General features: G+C 44.9%; 1 protein-coding gene across 6 annotated transcripts in view; it reads right to left on the reverse strand.

Annotated features, from left to right (window-relative positions):
- Positions 1 to 16,073, reverse strand: part of FYN (FYN proto-oncogene, Src family tyrosine kinase) — a 205,109-nt gene extending 189,036 nt beyond the window's left edge. For all 6 annotated transcript variants that reach the window (XM_037065062.1, XM_037065066.1, XM_037065065.1 and 3 more), the window contains exon 1: positions 15,580 to 16,073. The gene's annotated coding sequence lies outside the window, so the exon portion shown is untranslated. The remainder of the gene's footprint in view (positions 1 to 15,579) is intronic.
- Between the last annotated feature and the right edge of the window lie 546 nt (positions 16,074 to 16,619).

Raw genomic sequence — 16,619 nt, forward strand, 5'->3', positions numbered from 1 at the left:
GAGATCCAACAGAAAGCAGTTGTGCAAGCCCTCAAAACCATGACTCCAAAGTAGGTATTCCTTTACGTCCCCCATCGCCTGCCCCAGTTTCCCCCACATCAATCAGAGAAGCATTTCCCTCCTCACGTTCACCGAGTGAACCCAAAACAAAGTCTCTGAGCTGGTAGGGAAAACAATAGACTCCCTATAACTCACACAAAATCTCTGACCAGTGGAAACAATAGACTACCTATAATTCACACTTACTTCCCTGGTTAGGGAGGGGCTGGAAGACTAGAGAATCAGAAAGGTTTGCAGGCACCACAATGCCTCGGCTTCTGGGGAGGATTTAGTCCCGTGACACATTCTGCTGTCCAAGAGAATGGACATTCTGCTGTACAACTTTGTTAATAGAGATAACAATATGTAGGACATAGAGATTTGGACTTCAATTTCCTTATTGCCAGAGATTAGCAAGGCACTACATGTTCATTCCTTTGAGAAAATATATTTAGCAGCTCTCATGTGCACTAGTGACAAAGAAAACATGGGCAAGGTATGTGCTCCCTAGAAGCTAAAATCTACTGGGCGAGGTGGATGGGGGTGGGAGCATGCAAAGCTGGACTTCATGTAACAGGAAGACACTTTTACCCAGCAATGTGATCCCACATAGATTTTAAAAAGCTCCCTCAGCCATTGTGGGAGTGGGAATGGAAGTCAACAACAATGGAAGGCAGAGTCATAACGTTAGCAGAATAGTCCAGGCCAAAAAGGATGGTGCAAAGCAGATGGAGAAATGTGATCTGTAATTAGGGTGACCTTACACCTTGGCTTGTTTGTGAAAATGCTACATTATACCTATTGTTCCAGCAGCAGGCTGGGTTCAGTATTTATCCAGATTTTTTTAAGCCAGGTATTATTACTAAGAGTTGCATTAAAATACACCAAGATTGGTGCATGTATGCTTCCAGTTTCTGCCATAGTCTTGCCTACCAAGGGTGAGATAACTGCACGGTGAATTTTCACCTTAACATGTAATTAAATCTGAACAGTAACCAGTGGCAATCCATCTCTTTTTGTCCTTTCCAATCTTGGCTCAAGTGAACACCCCCCTTTCAAGGACAACACGGGGGATGCTCACCAATAAAACTGGGAGCACTCGGACATGAGCAGCTAAGGGCAGCTAACTCCTCCCAGTCTCAGTTGTGCCAGACTCCGATGCTACTAGCCCGTCGTGCCATGACCCATGCTGCAGCTTGTGATACACAAAACACTAGGCAGCGGAATCAACAGGCATCAGTGAAAGTTACAGGTGAGGTGTAGGTGAAATATTTGTGGAAAAAGGCCTTCTCAAGAGTGGTGTGGCTGCTCTCATTACAGTATTTCTGTCATTTATTAATAGTTATGCTATTTTACTTAGCAATATCTGTTTAAGCAGCAATGAGCTAAAAAAATGCAAATTTAATGAAAAACTGAGTACCAAATTTCTGTTTTTCGGGAAAGGTGACGATGAACGTTCAAAGACACAACATGTTTACCAGTATTTATTATCCACCACGAAAGCCAGAGTGCTATCATTTAAAACATAAACCCAAAGCCACCAATCTGCTCACCAGCAGCAGCAACCTCTCCAAACGTTACCGGTCACTGCAGCAGGACTGGGCCGGGATGACAACTTAACACATGCAGCGGTGGGAGGTGCACTACCACCACGCTCGCCCTAGGAAACAAGACTTTTAGATCAAATGGCTGCTTTTCTGTTGATTCTACTTACGTTTGAGTTTAGATTTTTGTGCATATATAGAAAGTGAAGTGATAGTTTTAATGTATTGGTTTTATTAGCAGAAGAAAAAAAGCACAGTTGAGTGAGTCCATCTTTATGCTAGTATTAACAGGTATTTTAAACAGAAAGATTAATCAATTCTAATAACAATTTGATTATTTTATTTCTTGAGATGAAAATAAAGTCTCAATGAATTTCTTGTGGGAATTCATTCTGTCACTGGTAAAATATTTCATGTTATTGTGAATGCTACTATAAATTGTGAAAAGGAATATAGGAGATGAAATTATTCCTTTTTGCAATGTAACAGAAATACAAGTTTTGTGGTGCTAAAAACAACTGTCCTCACTAAATTAAGACGTCTAGGGTAACGAAATTCCTTGGAATTGGGTATGGCATATGCAGATTCATAGCTGCACTCAAACAAGTAGCTGTATCCTTCCGAATGCCGAAGATACTGTACGTGTAGATGTAGAAAGTGACAAATAGTCAGAAAAATTGAACTACAAGTTTTTGTGACAGTGTTTTGTAAATACAAAAACACCTACTTCAGCATGGTAGTTCATGCCTTCTATTTTGCTGCCTGTCACCATAAACCGGATTTTAGGACTGTTTGAGAAATGACTCTCTAAACCAACACAGGTGTGCCATAATGGTATGATAGATGGATTCTATAAAGTTTGGGTGCGTTCTTTTCCAAAGCAGTTACGAATCTTTGATCACAGCAGTGACACTTCAGCTTCTGAAACCTTCAGCCCAACTGCAGTCACAGACAACAAAGCAAAGGCGGAGCCGAACACATCAAGCCATGCGAACTCAAGAATAACCACGACTGAATTCTGAAATTGTATTGTTTTGGAGTACTTCGAGTTGTGGTGACCTTTCAATAGTGCCCCTAGTTTTAACTGAGTACATTTATATTCGGTATAAGAATGGAGTGAAATTATAAAGATCTATGATTTTGTGCCATCTAAATGTGATAAAACATTTGAACGGCCCATAGAGGAACTTGTTTTCATAGATTTTGTCTTTTAAAAATACTCACGGAAGGTAAAAATCCTGAGTAGGGGTAAGAAGACCTGTGATAATATTTGGACTAAAATACTCACAAATTTCAATATAAAAAAAGTCTGAGAGAAGCCTTCATTTAGCAGAATTTGCTCTCAACTTAAGTATATGTCTAGAAAGAGCTGTTTTCTCAGTTAAAAATATTATGATATGTGCATAAATGCCAACTGAACAGAGTAACAATTTCAGATATTAAATATAAAATGCAACTTTGAAGGAGATTATGGGCAACTTTATGAGAGAATTAATAACAATTCATTCTTCCTTTAAAAAAGCAGGGACATGAGCGCTAGAGACACGCGATAAAAAGCTGAGTAAGGAGAATGCATATCTACCACGAATAGTTAGTCTCATGTTCTTTGTAATGTTTAGATAATCTTTACAAAAAGTTCTGTTTTGCTCTAATGTACATGGACATGTTTTTAATTTTTAGAAATTTTATTTTTGAGATTTGAATAAAACTATTTTGTAGACCCAGAATGTTATAAATTGACCTGTCGGTTAATAAATCAAGATTTTTTAAATTCTATAATTTTAATTATTTTAGTGACTCCCTTCAGTAAATGTTAGGGTCCCCCGCCTCCAGCTCTCTTGCCTCCCACTGACAGAAAATATAAGGGAAAATATAAAACATATTTACATTTGGAGAAAACGTGCTCAAAACGTCACAGTAATTTTCTAGTAGGAAAATACGAAAGCGGCATCCCAACGGGCGATGTCCCACCTCCCCCCACCCTGCCAAATGGATGCTTTTAAAGCAAGACTACAGATTTCTCTGCCAAAATTACTAGGCACTTTAAGAAACAGCAGGTTTGAAAACAGCTTCTTAAATGCAGTATCACCCTTGTATGAATGTCAAAGAGAAATGAAAGGTAATTGAAAAGAGCTAACTGGTTTTTTCCCCTCTCTCTCATTTGAGTGTTCTAGTAACTACTTATGAATTATACTTGGAAATGAATCCTTTCATAAACTCATGCTTTATTTAGTCCTTGAGGATGGAATAAAAATGAGGAGCTTCTCCCCTCTCAGTCAGAGACTACAATCGCTGGTATTCGCCCTGATGCCTTTAAAATGTGGAACTTTTAAAATGAGGAAGGATCACACCCAGTAAAAATTCTCTTCTGGCCTCCAGCATCACAGAATGTTCACGGAGAAAGGCCTGAAACTCCAACACTTTCCTGGGACCTGAGGCTCCATGGCAACTGGGTCCTTCCTTCCAGGGCGTTCAGAAGAACTGCCTCTTACTAAACAATGGAAAGCCCAAATCTCAGCTATACTTTGGAATATCTGGTGAACAACTCTGCTCCTTCAGAGGAGAGATCATCCCACTTCTTCTTCAAGAGGAACCTGAGATAGGACTGTTAACCCATGATTTACTCAAAGGAAAACGCATATATAAGGATACAAGTAAACCATCAGCAGCAGCAGCAGCCCAAATGCAGTGTGGCAGGTCTGAAACCTACACTTACGACTCAGCTGTATACAAAAGATGTTACTTCATTTCTTGTAGCTGACTGCACCTTGATCATGACCTTTACATTTCTACTATGACAGGAAAACAATCTTGCTATTTCCAGATAACTTTATCTCTTCAGATTTAAAATTTTAGTTGCTTCAGGGCAATTAGTCAAATTGATTGCATCTCAAACTGCCTGTGGCTGTGTTTCTTTCCCTTTTGCTCCTTCCCCCCAGGGGAAGATGATAGGCTACCACAGGATGGGGACAGAGCCTGGTCCAAGTTGTGCCTCCAAGCCCTCACCGGAGTCCCTGAGGCGTCCTATCCCTTTGCTTCGAATGTTGGCCTGGTTCTGCTGGTGTGACTGGTGGATACCTGCAGTCATGTGCCAGCAGTGAGACCTGCACAGTCCATTCTGTGCCCTCTTCATTCTGACCCCAGGCTTCTCCCACCCGGCTCCCTTAGCACCTCCACATCTGCCTGAGGGGGCTGCAGGACCATCATGATTTCTGTATGCCACATGCAGGCACTGGGGAACTGTGAGGGGACATCATCTCAGGGCTAGTTTCTGCCTAAACATGCCCCGCGGCAGGGCGCATCATAAGATGCTTTCCTTCCAGAGTTGCGAACAGGACCCAGGGTTCAAATGCTGCCTGCAAGCAGATCATCCTCCATCCCCCTGGAGTGGGGGATCCCAGCAACCCATTCATTTCTTATCTCCCTCCATCCCCCTGGAGTGGGGGATCCCAGCAACCCATTCATTTCTTATCTCTAGCCTCATCCAAATCTCTACATGCTCCATTCTCCAACCCCGTAAGGTATTTCCTCCTTCCAGCAGCTTCCCTCCTGCACGGCTTACTGTACAATACATGCCAGGCCTTCTGAGATCTGGCTCCTTGAAATCCACAAGTCATTTTTCTTCTAACAAACTCTGCCTCTACAAGGAAGGCCTGGGCTAACTCTGATCTCTGAAACATGTTTCAAGTGCCTGTTTTGAAAGTCAAGCTTAACAATGTCTTCTTTGTCCTAGACTATAGCCTGCCCTCCCCCTGAAGTAATGGCATCCTTAGTCTCAATGAGGGAGACTCCTGGGGCAACAAGAATTAGGAAAAAGGGAAAGTAAATTGAACACCAGTTCAAAATATTATCCCCACTAAATCAGCTGGTCATAATGCAAGGTCTCAGAGGTCCCAGAACACACATCCAGGATTTTAAAAAGCACAATATACAAAAAGGTCATTCTTCTAGAACAAGAGTCCCCAACACCTGGGCCACAGAGCAGGATGGTACTGGTCCCTGGCCTGTTAGGAACCAGGCCACACATAGGAGGTAAGCCGAGGGCTGGCAAGTGAAGCTTCACTTGCATTAAGGCCTGAGCTCCGCCTACAAAGAGGGCCTAGCCTCTTAGGTTCTTGAATTCTTTATGTGTAAAGTCCTGAACCTCTATCTTGTTAAGTAGAGACCCATTCAACAGGAAGCCACCCTTGTTCAGTGTCATTCTGGAACTCTCCATTTCCCTGGGTTTCCCCTTCCTATGTCTCTCCCAAGTGAGGGTAATAATAATAACAGTAATAATTAAAAATAAACAAATTAGTAACTGGATGTATAACCTTGGGCCAGTCACAAAAATTCTCTACGCACTGGATTCCTCACATCAGGAATTAACTAACAACCTAAGGCATCATTTATTAGGAGGTAACTGAGGAACATAAATGTTCAATGCCGAAGAATGAGGGGACTAGGGGAATCTTCCCAGAGTTGGAATTCCAACAATGGATAGAATTCTGAAGGAAAGAAGGATTAGGGGATTCCAGAAGGAAAAAAACAAAGGCTAAAGCACATAGTCCACATTAATGGTATTTAGATCAACATCTAACAAATCAGGGGTTCAAGTAGTGGTGAACAAGGTGAGCCAACTATAACGAAGAATGTGGAGACACTGGAAGACACTGAATGCCAGGCTGAGAAATTTGCTCTTTCTCCTACTCACTGGGCTGTTGATAAAGGGACAAGGCAAAAGGAGCCCGGATCGCCATCGGCCAGCACATCCATTCTGACACAGATCAACACTTCCTCACTCACTCTAGAAAATACAGGAGTAACATAAAGGGAATTGTTTTATTTTTTTAACTTGGGTTTTGTTTTTGTTTTTGTTTTGTTTTGCAACTAGAATTGTTATTTGCAAATCACGGGGGAGCCTGAGGGGCAATCAGGAGAATACAGACGAGGCAAAGGTATATACAAAGGGCAGTCACAGAACTGACACTGTCATGCAGAGACAATGATAAAAGATATAGAATGACGGAATGCTGGAGTTCACAACTCAGAATTGGTAACTGAGCACCTATATCTGAGAACAATGAGGTGCTCTGTTTGTATTTCCAGGTTAGACAGTAAACTACACAACAAAAAGGTGAGGCCCTTCAGACTCTGAGAGCAATAAGAGAAACCATTAGCAGAAATCAGCACTTTTTAAATATCCTTCTGTGTGTGTGCCCAGCTACAGGCAACATATCATACAGTTTGTGAAATGAAGTTAGAATTCAAATCATATTTTATAAGCAGCAGCATTTGAAATTGTTATTGCTTTAAATAGATACTACAATGAGTGGAATTGAAGGGACTTGTTGGTATTTACTTGCCTTTTCAGTAGAATTTAAATTGGGCAGGATTTCACAGAAATACAGATTCAGGAACTTTTTCTGGGGATTAGAGAAGAAAGGATTGAGGAAAGTGCCCTGGGCTTTGTTGTGGGAAAGGCGATCGGGCTCATTTCTAATTTTCCATTAAAGCCCTACTTTTCAGTATAAAGCAGATGGAATCCTTATACAACTCCATGAAAAGCCTACTATTTTTGAGTACCTCAAAGATGGACGCTTTGAAGAAAATGAAAGTGTTTAGAATTCATCAGATAAAATCCCACCGGCACATTCAAAAGAAGCAGGTACTTATAAATCTTAAAAATACAAGGTAAGAGGTCTTTCTGTGATGGGTTTCTGATCTCCAGCCTCCTCTGGGGTGCTGTTCCCTGTGGCTCAGGCTGATTGATGATTTCCCACCGCTTCATGGCCTGCTCCCATCACAGTGGCTGAGACTCACTTTGTTTGCTTCATTTCTCATCTCTCAGAAGCCATTCTCATGTACAGAAAGGATTTCAGTGTTCAACCCTGCCCACCCCTTACTTACTACATGAGAACAGGGCCTGGGGATATGCATTCTATAAGATCCTTCCATTCATGCACCATTGCCCTAAAGCTCTTTCCTTATTAGGAGCTAAGACCTGGTTCAATAGAGTCTGTTAGTCAATCTGCCAGGTGGATGGAAGAACAAGGGCTGATGTTCACTGTGTGTGGACTGTGAGGGACTGGGGCTAGGTAGTTAGAATCTCGTTTGAGAGAGAGAACAAATTCAGTGTTAAGAGCAGAGACTCTGGACCCAGACTGATTGCCTGGGTTCAGATCCTAGCTCTGCACCCCTGACTCTGAATCGCTTAATCTCTATGCCTCAGTTTCTCCCCCTATTAAATGGGAATAATAACAGCGCCTCATTAAATAGTGTTTGCTGTTGTGTTGGGAAACCAAACTCTGAAAGAGATACAAACCTGACTTACAAAGAGCTCAGAAGTCAGTAAAAAAGGAGTAGTATCTGACCACTTCCCACCCAGCAGACTTCACTCTGCTTTATAAGTCAGTCTGTGACGAGGGTGATAATGAGGTGGCAACCAAGGGCCATGGGGACCCAGAGACAGGACCAAAGGGGGTACTGCCCAGAATGTAAGTCTTGAATGGGGCCATTAGAAGGAGTGAGGTTTACACAGGGTTTGGTAAAGGTACCTTTGTACCACCAACACTTAACACAGAAATAACTACAAAGCAAAGGCACGGAGGCTTGAAAACAGGCAGGTAGTGCCCTGACTAGTTCAGTTGGTTGGGTGTCAACCTGCAAGGCAAAATGTTGCTGGTTCAATTCCTGGTAAGGGCAGATGCTGAGATGGAGGTTCAGGGCACATACAAGAGGCAAGTGATATTTCTCTCTCACATCAATGTTTCTCTCCCTTTATTTCTCCCTCCCTTCCCTCTTTCTAAAATATAAATAAGTAAAATCTTAAAAAAAAAAAAAAAGAAAGAAAACAGGCAGGGAGTGTCCACAGCTTTGGAGCAAAGGCAGGCATGAGTTTAGGAGCCAGACAGACCTGGCTTCTCTAGTAATTAGCTGTGTGACAATGGGCAAGTTACCTTTCTGAGCCTTAGTCTTCCCATCTGACCAATGGGAATAATAATACCTGCTTCACAGAGTTGTTATGATTAAGTAAATTACTGTGTGTAAAGCACTTAACAAGGCCTCTGAGGTCTCATAAAAACGGTATGCATTATTATTGTTATGCTGCATTTAGAGAGGCCTGGGCAGCTGCGGTTGCCATGGGTTTTTGACACCACGGCACAGAGAGGGATGCAAGGCCCGAAAGAAGGAGCCCTCAGGAAAAGCTTTCTGAATTGAAGTAACTAGTGGGTTCAGAGTTTCCTATACTGTATTTTTTCCTCCAAAACTTACAGTTAATAGGTACTCAATACATATTTGACCAAACCAACCAGGTGTTGGGGAAGTCACAGGTCTACAGCGACAGTCTCTGCTTCCAAAGGACACCCAGGGCGCGGACCCAGGGCGGGGACCCAGGGCGGGGACCCAGGGCAGGACCTGGGCTACCTCACCTCCCGGGTGAGGCGCACTGCGGGTTGTTCAGGAAGTAGGCTGAGATGGACAAAAAAATGCTCTCATACAAATATCACAGCAACTCACAGGCTTATAAACATTGTTAAAGTTTCATGAGCCAGTAAGCATTATCTTTTCTTCCCATGTTTTTATTAGACCATAAATCCACTTCAATTAACATCCTTCTAGGATTACCGTGTTCTAATCAAGTCCGGAGTGCCACTTATCCCTAAGTTATCTGTACCGCATGTCACCCAAGTCCATTTGGATAACACTGTCTAGGCTACTTATGTGTTATAGTAGCTAAAAATTATATTTGCTCAACTAGATACATTACAAAATTATACTCCTCTCAGTGACCCACATCACCTCTTTTTTATAGGAACCAAGTACATGAAAGTCATGACTTGTGCGGGTTCTCCTACCGCATAGTTCATTCCACCTTCAGAAAGTCACGAAGACGTTGTGAGATTTGGCTCAAGGGATCTACACTGTAAACAGTCTAAAATTCTGACTATCTGACTAAAACAAAGAAACCCTTTTAGAGGGCTACCCTCAAAGTGCTTTTGTTTTCTACTCTCAAGAATAAAAAAGGTTCTAAATTTCTTAAGAAGACTTGCTAATGATGCTGTTTTCAATCATCCTATCTGAACTAATTTCCTACCTTTCCTCAATAATTCTTGATCCAGAATTGGCAATCATCCAAATCTCTTTCTAAAGAGATTTGCTTTTATGCGCACAATACTTTTTCATCCTCCCCTCCTTAAGGGGTATATATATTATATGTATGTGTGTATACACATGTGTGTTTTTTGTGTATACATGTGCATATATACACATGCACAGACACTTTAACAACAGCAGCAAACACACAGCTTCTCCTATATGTGGGGTACTATTCTGAGTGCTTTATATTTATTAACTCATTGACTCCTACAGCAAAACTTGAGGTAGAAACTATTACCCCCATTTTAAAGGTGAAGAAAGAAAGGCACAGAGATTAGGTAACTTGGTCCAGTTCACACAGCTGGGAAGGGTAGAACCAGGACCATACCCCAAATACGGTCCTGAGCTGAAAGGCTTGAAATCTGACTCACAGTGGTAACTTTGCCACCTTGGTGAAGTCACTTAGCTCTCTGGGGCTCTCTGGACATGTTGGACCCCATGACCTCTGAGTCCCGTAGGGTTGTCTGTTCTGCAGGTTTTGATTCCTATTTCTACCTTGGTCTGGGGAGCAGAGAGTTTTAGACTTCTACCCTCCATTCCCCTGATGCTGGATTCAGAGATCTGTGGTGCTAAATCCAACTGTACTTTTCATTCTTAATCTTGCTTAATCTCTAGGGCATAACCTTCTCCCCTTGGGAATGAAGAATGTGTCTCTCCCCAGGGCTTGCCCCGTACCCGAGCTGCCCTCTCCCACACAGGGCCTGGGCCCCCTCTCCTCCCCTCTGCTCCCAGGCTTCCTCTCAGCCCTGTCTGTTCTGTCTGCTGTCTGCACTCTCCTGGAGGGATGCTGCCCACACCCATGGCTTCAAGTATTTTGTAACTTGCTGCTAACAGATTTATATTTGTTACTCCTCACTCCAGACCCTCTGTTCAACTCCCTATGAGATACCTAGAGCTGAAAGTACAAAGTGTCCATGATAAAGACATTGCTTCACACACACCAGCTTTCCTTACTGAATTGCTGGTCTCAGTGTCTCTCTCCCCCCATCTGCCCATCCCCATGTCTATCTCACCATCTCTTATTCTGTCTCTTGTTCCATCTTCATTTATTGCTCATCTGAGTTTCTACCTTCCCTGCATCTTGACTGCCTCTGGTCAACAGCCAATTGTGGACAAATGATTCTTACAAATTAAAATCAGATGAAAGCAGTGTCTCCACTTACAACTCTTAAATACATCCCTGATAAAATACAAAACTATTCTCAGTTTTTCCTCCAGCCCTGTCTTCTCCCTTTGTCCATCTCCCTCACTCGCACCCTGAACCCCTGCCAGTCCCCAACAGGTCCGTGCGTTGGCCTTGTGGCCCACTCCTTCTGGGGCAATGGCCATCACACAACAGTCAACTAGGGGACTCCTGCTCCCCATACTCCTACTCTTTATCTCAAAGACACCTCCTCCTCCAGCCTTCTCTGCCTGGCCACCCCACTTTCCCACCTCTTTGTGGAGTTCATGCTCCCTCCTGTCTGCTCCCTTGCTCCTGTGAGAATCACTAGAATCACAGCACGTATCATAGTGGTCAGAGACTTCCTCCTGCAGGCTAGTTCTCTGGGGCAGAATCGCATCTCTTTGCCCCTGCATCATCTAGTTCAATATCTGACAAATGGTAGATACAACGAATGAACGCTGCTGAATGAGTAAATCTGTAGGACAACCCACAATCTCATAGAGATCTATCTGTGGATCACCAGAAGAACCCAGCTTAAAATAAAGAATCACAATGAGTAAAAGTATTTCCAGTATCAACATGCTGTGCTTTCCCATTTTAAGATTTGATTTTATTTTCTATTTTCTAGGTGAGCAATAGACAAGCGTCTAAATGGAAGGAAGGGAGGTAGAAATGAATGTTTTATTTTTTACCGAAACATAAAGTCTTATTTCCCAACAATTTCAAAGCATTTACACTACCACCTCCCTCATGGCATGCAACACATTTAGTTACTATCATCACTGTATCCATATATAGTATTTTGCATATTGCCTAGTGATTAAGAGCAAGCAAGGGCTTTGAAACCAAATTGAGCCTGAATCCTGACTCGACCGCTTGCTTACTGGCTATATGATCCTGAGTTAGTTATTTAACTCCCTTTGCTTCAGTTTCCCATCTCTAAAATGGGGATTAAAAATGAAACCACTTCATGTCATTATTGTTAGGATTAGAGTTTAAACAGTGCTTGACAAATAGCAAATGCCCAATAAAAGTTAGGTATTATTAATCATTTTTATCTCCTCCAGTAGACTGTGTGCTCCTCAAGAGCAAGGGCAACAAATGTATTCATTTTCAGGACTATCTCCCCGTGCCTTGCCCACGATAACACACTGGGCTAATGTTTTCAGAACAGATGAATATAATGAACTGTTTATAGCAACGATAAGCACACTATTAAATATAATGACTAGAACAGACAGAACTGCTCCAACGATTTGGAGGCCCGTGGAGAACAGGGATATGTAGAACACTGAGTTCACCCCCCTCACGTACCTCCGTGGAATACGCGAAAAGTCACCAAGTCAGGGCAGCTGAGCGACGGAGGGGACTCCCTGACTCAAGAGAGACTGAAGAGCTGGGCTGACGGAGGCCCCTTCCCATTAGCATGACCTGGGGTAACAAGTTCCTCCTCTTGAATCTGCTTTATTTCCTCTTCCGATGGACAGAACGTGGGGCTGTGATTTCTAAGCACCCCCTTAGCCACTTGGGGAGTCTCTAAAATCAACAGGTAAAAAATGAGGACAAGAACGGTGCCACTGGAACTTAAAAATTAAAAAGAAACATATCAAAGGCAAAATAGGAACTATCACATCACTATATTACAAGGGATTGCCGAGAGGGAACTGGTCAAAAAGCAAGATGTCTGAAATGAAAAGATCTGAACTTGTAAAAGCAAAAGAGCAAAAGCACTGATGGGTATAGGCTCTAGGTTTCAATTTAATCTAATTCTCTTCGGCCTACAAACTCCTTGAAAGCAATGGCTGTGCCTTCAAATACGGCAAAGCTGCTGGCCAAAAATACATTTCTTCTTGATCTTTCATCTGCTCACCTGGCTAATCTATATTTCCCAGGCTCCCTTGCAGGCCATAGAACTAGCTCTCTGGTAAAGAATGTAAGTAGAAATGATGGGGGTCATTTCCAAACCGAGGTATTTAAAAAGTGGGTGCACCCCCTCCACCTCCCTCTTTTGTCCTTCTGCTAGCTCAACGCAGGTTACAACAGAGCACCATGAGACAGATGATAGACCATGGGGCCCAGAATCACTACATGGAGGAAAGCCACCTCCCCCACTGACCATAAATACCTGTTTTGGACTACTACATGAGGAATAATGAATGTCTATTGCTTTTGGGCCATTATATTTTTGCAGGCCTACTTGTTATAGCTTCTAACATTGGCCTAATTAACACAGGTGCCTAGCACATACCAAAGACCTAACTCACATTTGTTGAGACAAGATAAATTAAGACCAGGTTTCTTCTCTCAGTGCTAATTAACTAATGGTGTTAACAGACACATGCCAAACACAATGCCTGCTGCTGAAGTTTGAAAACAAAATTGGAAGCATGATGTGTTTGAAGGGGAAAGGATGGAGAAAGGTTTACAGATGAGGTGACTTTTGAGCTGGGCCCTGAAGGTTAACCAGTACCAGAGCAAATCAGATGGGGTCGGAGATTCCAGACCCAGAAGAAAGCACGGAGTGAAGGCACAGAAAGCTGAGCGTGCATTTGTTCACTGTCAACCTTATCCTAAAGCCTCTCTAACTTGGTCAACACCGTGCAGATTTACTGTGTACTGCTTTCCTTCCTGGGTCTGGCATCAAACAAACAACCGTTTGTTTTTTCAGTACAGTCATTAACCCTTCTGCTTTTTTTAATATAAAAAGTCCCATGATGAATGTTCTTAGAAAGTGCAAAAGCCAATGTTAATGAACCTTAACAATTCTTTTCTAATAAATGTTTGAAAAACAAATGAGATAGTTCTACTACTTGTAACAGTCAAAGAGCCATGCTCTTAGGAATCATCTGTTTCAACCTACGTTTTGACATTATTGATTAAGCATGTAATAGTCACTGGCTTACAAAGCAGAACATTAAGCCTCTGGATTTACATGAAAATTTCTTCTTTTAAAAGGAACATCAAGCAAATGGTTAAGAGTTCAGTCAAAAGATTCTCTACAACCTTTGCTCATAGCTAAGTGCCTCCGAAACCTGAGATAGTTAACAAACCACTTCCTCCAAAATTCGGTGAGCCCCTTCCTCACAGTACCCATGGGGCAAGGACTCAGGAGAAAGAGCACAAAGGGTGGAATGTATTGTAGTCACTTGGGTGGTGAGAGGAAGGATGTGGGTCTCTGAAGGCTGCCCTGAAGGAAGGAAGAGACAGTATCCACGGTCTTCCAAATGCCAATTTAATGTTGTGATCAATGCCCCAGAAACTTGTTTGAATATAAGGACAAAGCAAAATTAGCAGGCAGGCAAGATTTCATTTCAAAAGACTTTAGCACTCTGTAGACTTGAGAGAAGAAGCAAGTCAGGCTGCTCCCCTCTTATCAAACACCAATTTAATTCTCTGATTCAGAAACAACTGTTTCAACCTCCAAATCAATTTATGCCACCTCAGCTCTTAGGACCTATGCCCTAAAAGAGAGGGCGTTAAAACAGCTGGGGGGGAGGGGTACCTTGAAAGTAAAGCAACTCTCAAGATGGCTGGAATTATTGCCCCCTTAAATCTAAAATACTGCAGCTGCCAGTCAACACTACCGGTCCATGAATACAGCAAAATGCTAGCACCTGCCACCCTGCATCTGGGGCCATTTATTCTTTGGTAAATGTGGCAGGAAAGACTCTCAGAGAGAAGATCAACTGCTTTATCTGAGAGAAAGGGAAGCTCTAGGGAAGAGAAACAAGAAGCACTGCGCCCATCCTTGGGTACTTTGTGCGGCTCCGCTCTGTGCACTGAAAGAGCTCTTTGTGTCACACACACACGCACACACGCACACGGAGAGTCTGTGTGATTTATTGGAGGAGGAGGGGCAAGAAAGGTTATTTTATTATCTCTCTTCTCACTGAGTCCTAGCAAATCTCCGCCTGGGCCCAAGCTCAGTGGCCTCTTTCTGGCCCAGTCCCCTACGCCTGCCCTGCGGCCGCAAAGATAAGAGAGGGGAGCCGACCAAACAAAAACAGTCATCGATCTAGGGAAGTGGAGAGGAAATCCAGCAAGCAGGGAGGGGAGGCAAAAGGAGATTGGGGGAGAAAGGGTGGGGAGTAGAGGAAGAGGATGAAGGCTCCAGAACAGGGGACAGGGTGGGTGGGTGGTGGCACAGGAAGAGTGAACGGGAGGATGGGGGAAGTGCAAGGGAGGTGCCAGAAATAGGCAGGAGGATGCGATAGGGAATGTGACGGCCGAGAGGTGGAGGAGTGGGGCAGGGGTGGAGTGGGGTGGAGTGGGGTGGGGAGGGAAGCAGCAAGGGGCATCAATTATTAAGTGATTACATCATCCCTGACATTAAAACAACACACACAGCCCGGGTCCCCGCGGGGGGCCCCCGAAAGGAGGGCGGGGGCGGAGCCTGGGTCAGCCTCTCCACTGAGCCAATTCCTATTCTCACCCCGCGCTCGCTCACAGGCGAGAAAATGGGTCCCTGTGCTACCTCGGGGCCGCACCTCGCAGGGATGCCTCCGATTCTGCAGCGGAAAGACCCCGAGGGGGCAACTCCCCGGCAGCCCAGAGGGGCGCCCAGGAGGTGGCGGCGGCCAAGAAACCGCAGCGCGGGGCCCCACGGCGGGGGCAGTGCTGCGCGGGGGCGCCGGCGGCCCGGGTCTCTGCAGCATCCCCGCGGCCTCCCACCGCGCATCCCCTGCCGCTTACCTGTGCGGCGCTCAGGCTCCGGAACCCATTCACATGGTCCTCTCCCCGCCCTCCTCCAGCGCGGCCCAGGCAGCTCCGGGGGCTCCGGCAGGCTCGGGAGCTGGTGGGCCTTCCGAGAGCGCCGAGGGGGCGGCGCCGGGTATCCCCGGCCCGGCGGCCGGATCCCTTTCCGGCGCAGGCGGCGGCCGCCGGGCGGTAAGGTGCAGGCGGCGGCTTTGTGTGCGCCCGGGGAGCCCTCCGTGCGCAGGGTGAAGCGCCGCGAGCCCGGACGGCGGAGGACGCGCGGCTCTTAGGATAGCCTAGCCTCGGTTCCCGCGGTCGGCAGGCGGGCGGGCGGGTCTCCGCGGCCTCCGGCTCACGACGACCCCCTCCTCCTTTCCCGCGGCAGCCCCCTCCCCTCCCGCTGGGCTCTTGACAGATGGCGCAACTGCAACGAAGCTCCGCCGCCGCCGCGGCTGCTTGCAGCTACTCGCGCTGATGCTCCTGCCCCTCAAGCTCCAGCCTGGAGTGAGAAGGGGGCGGGACACACCCTAAGAGTGGCAGTCCGAGCTACCCTATCAACGGATCCCCAGGGAGCTTCGAGCAGCCACCATTGGTGTCGGGGCGGGGGCGGGACTGAAATGGGTGGGGCCACCGAGAGGGGTAGTGCGTTACTGTGGCAGCCGGCATCCTGGCTTGTAGAGTGTATTGAGAGGGGATGCGAGATTGGAGGAGTTGTGTATGTGTTTTTAAGGATTATGTGGACTCCTGAGGTAGTGAGTTAGGGCGGGGGACGGAGGGGGAAGAGTGAACTGCAGTTTCTGCTTTGCAGAAGGTTGCAGCTGTCACTGCAGAAAGACATCTGCCATTCCCCCAAACCAAGGGGACCTGCCTGGAGAGAAAGGGCTATATTGCCTTTCTAGTGTCTTTTTATTTGAAGGTAGAAGTATAAATTGGGGAAGTATTACGGAGGTGAGAGCGTTTTCTCTGATCAAACTGAAGAGTGCAAAACAAAGTAGAATCTCATCACAGAACCCTGGAAAAGCTAAGAGGAGCTTGGA

The sequence above is a fragment of the Sturnira hondurensis genome, unplaced genomic scaffold (genome assembly GCF_014824575.4).
Source record: "Sturnira hondurensis isolate 20B ecotype Veracruz unplaced genomic scaffold, ASM1482457v3 Scaffold0015596, whole genome shotgun sequence".
Lineage (NCBI taxonomy): Eukaryota > Metazoa > Chordata > Mammalia > Chiroptera > Phyllostomidae > Sturnira > Sturnira hondurensis.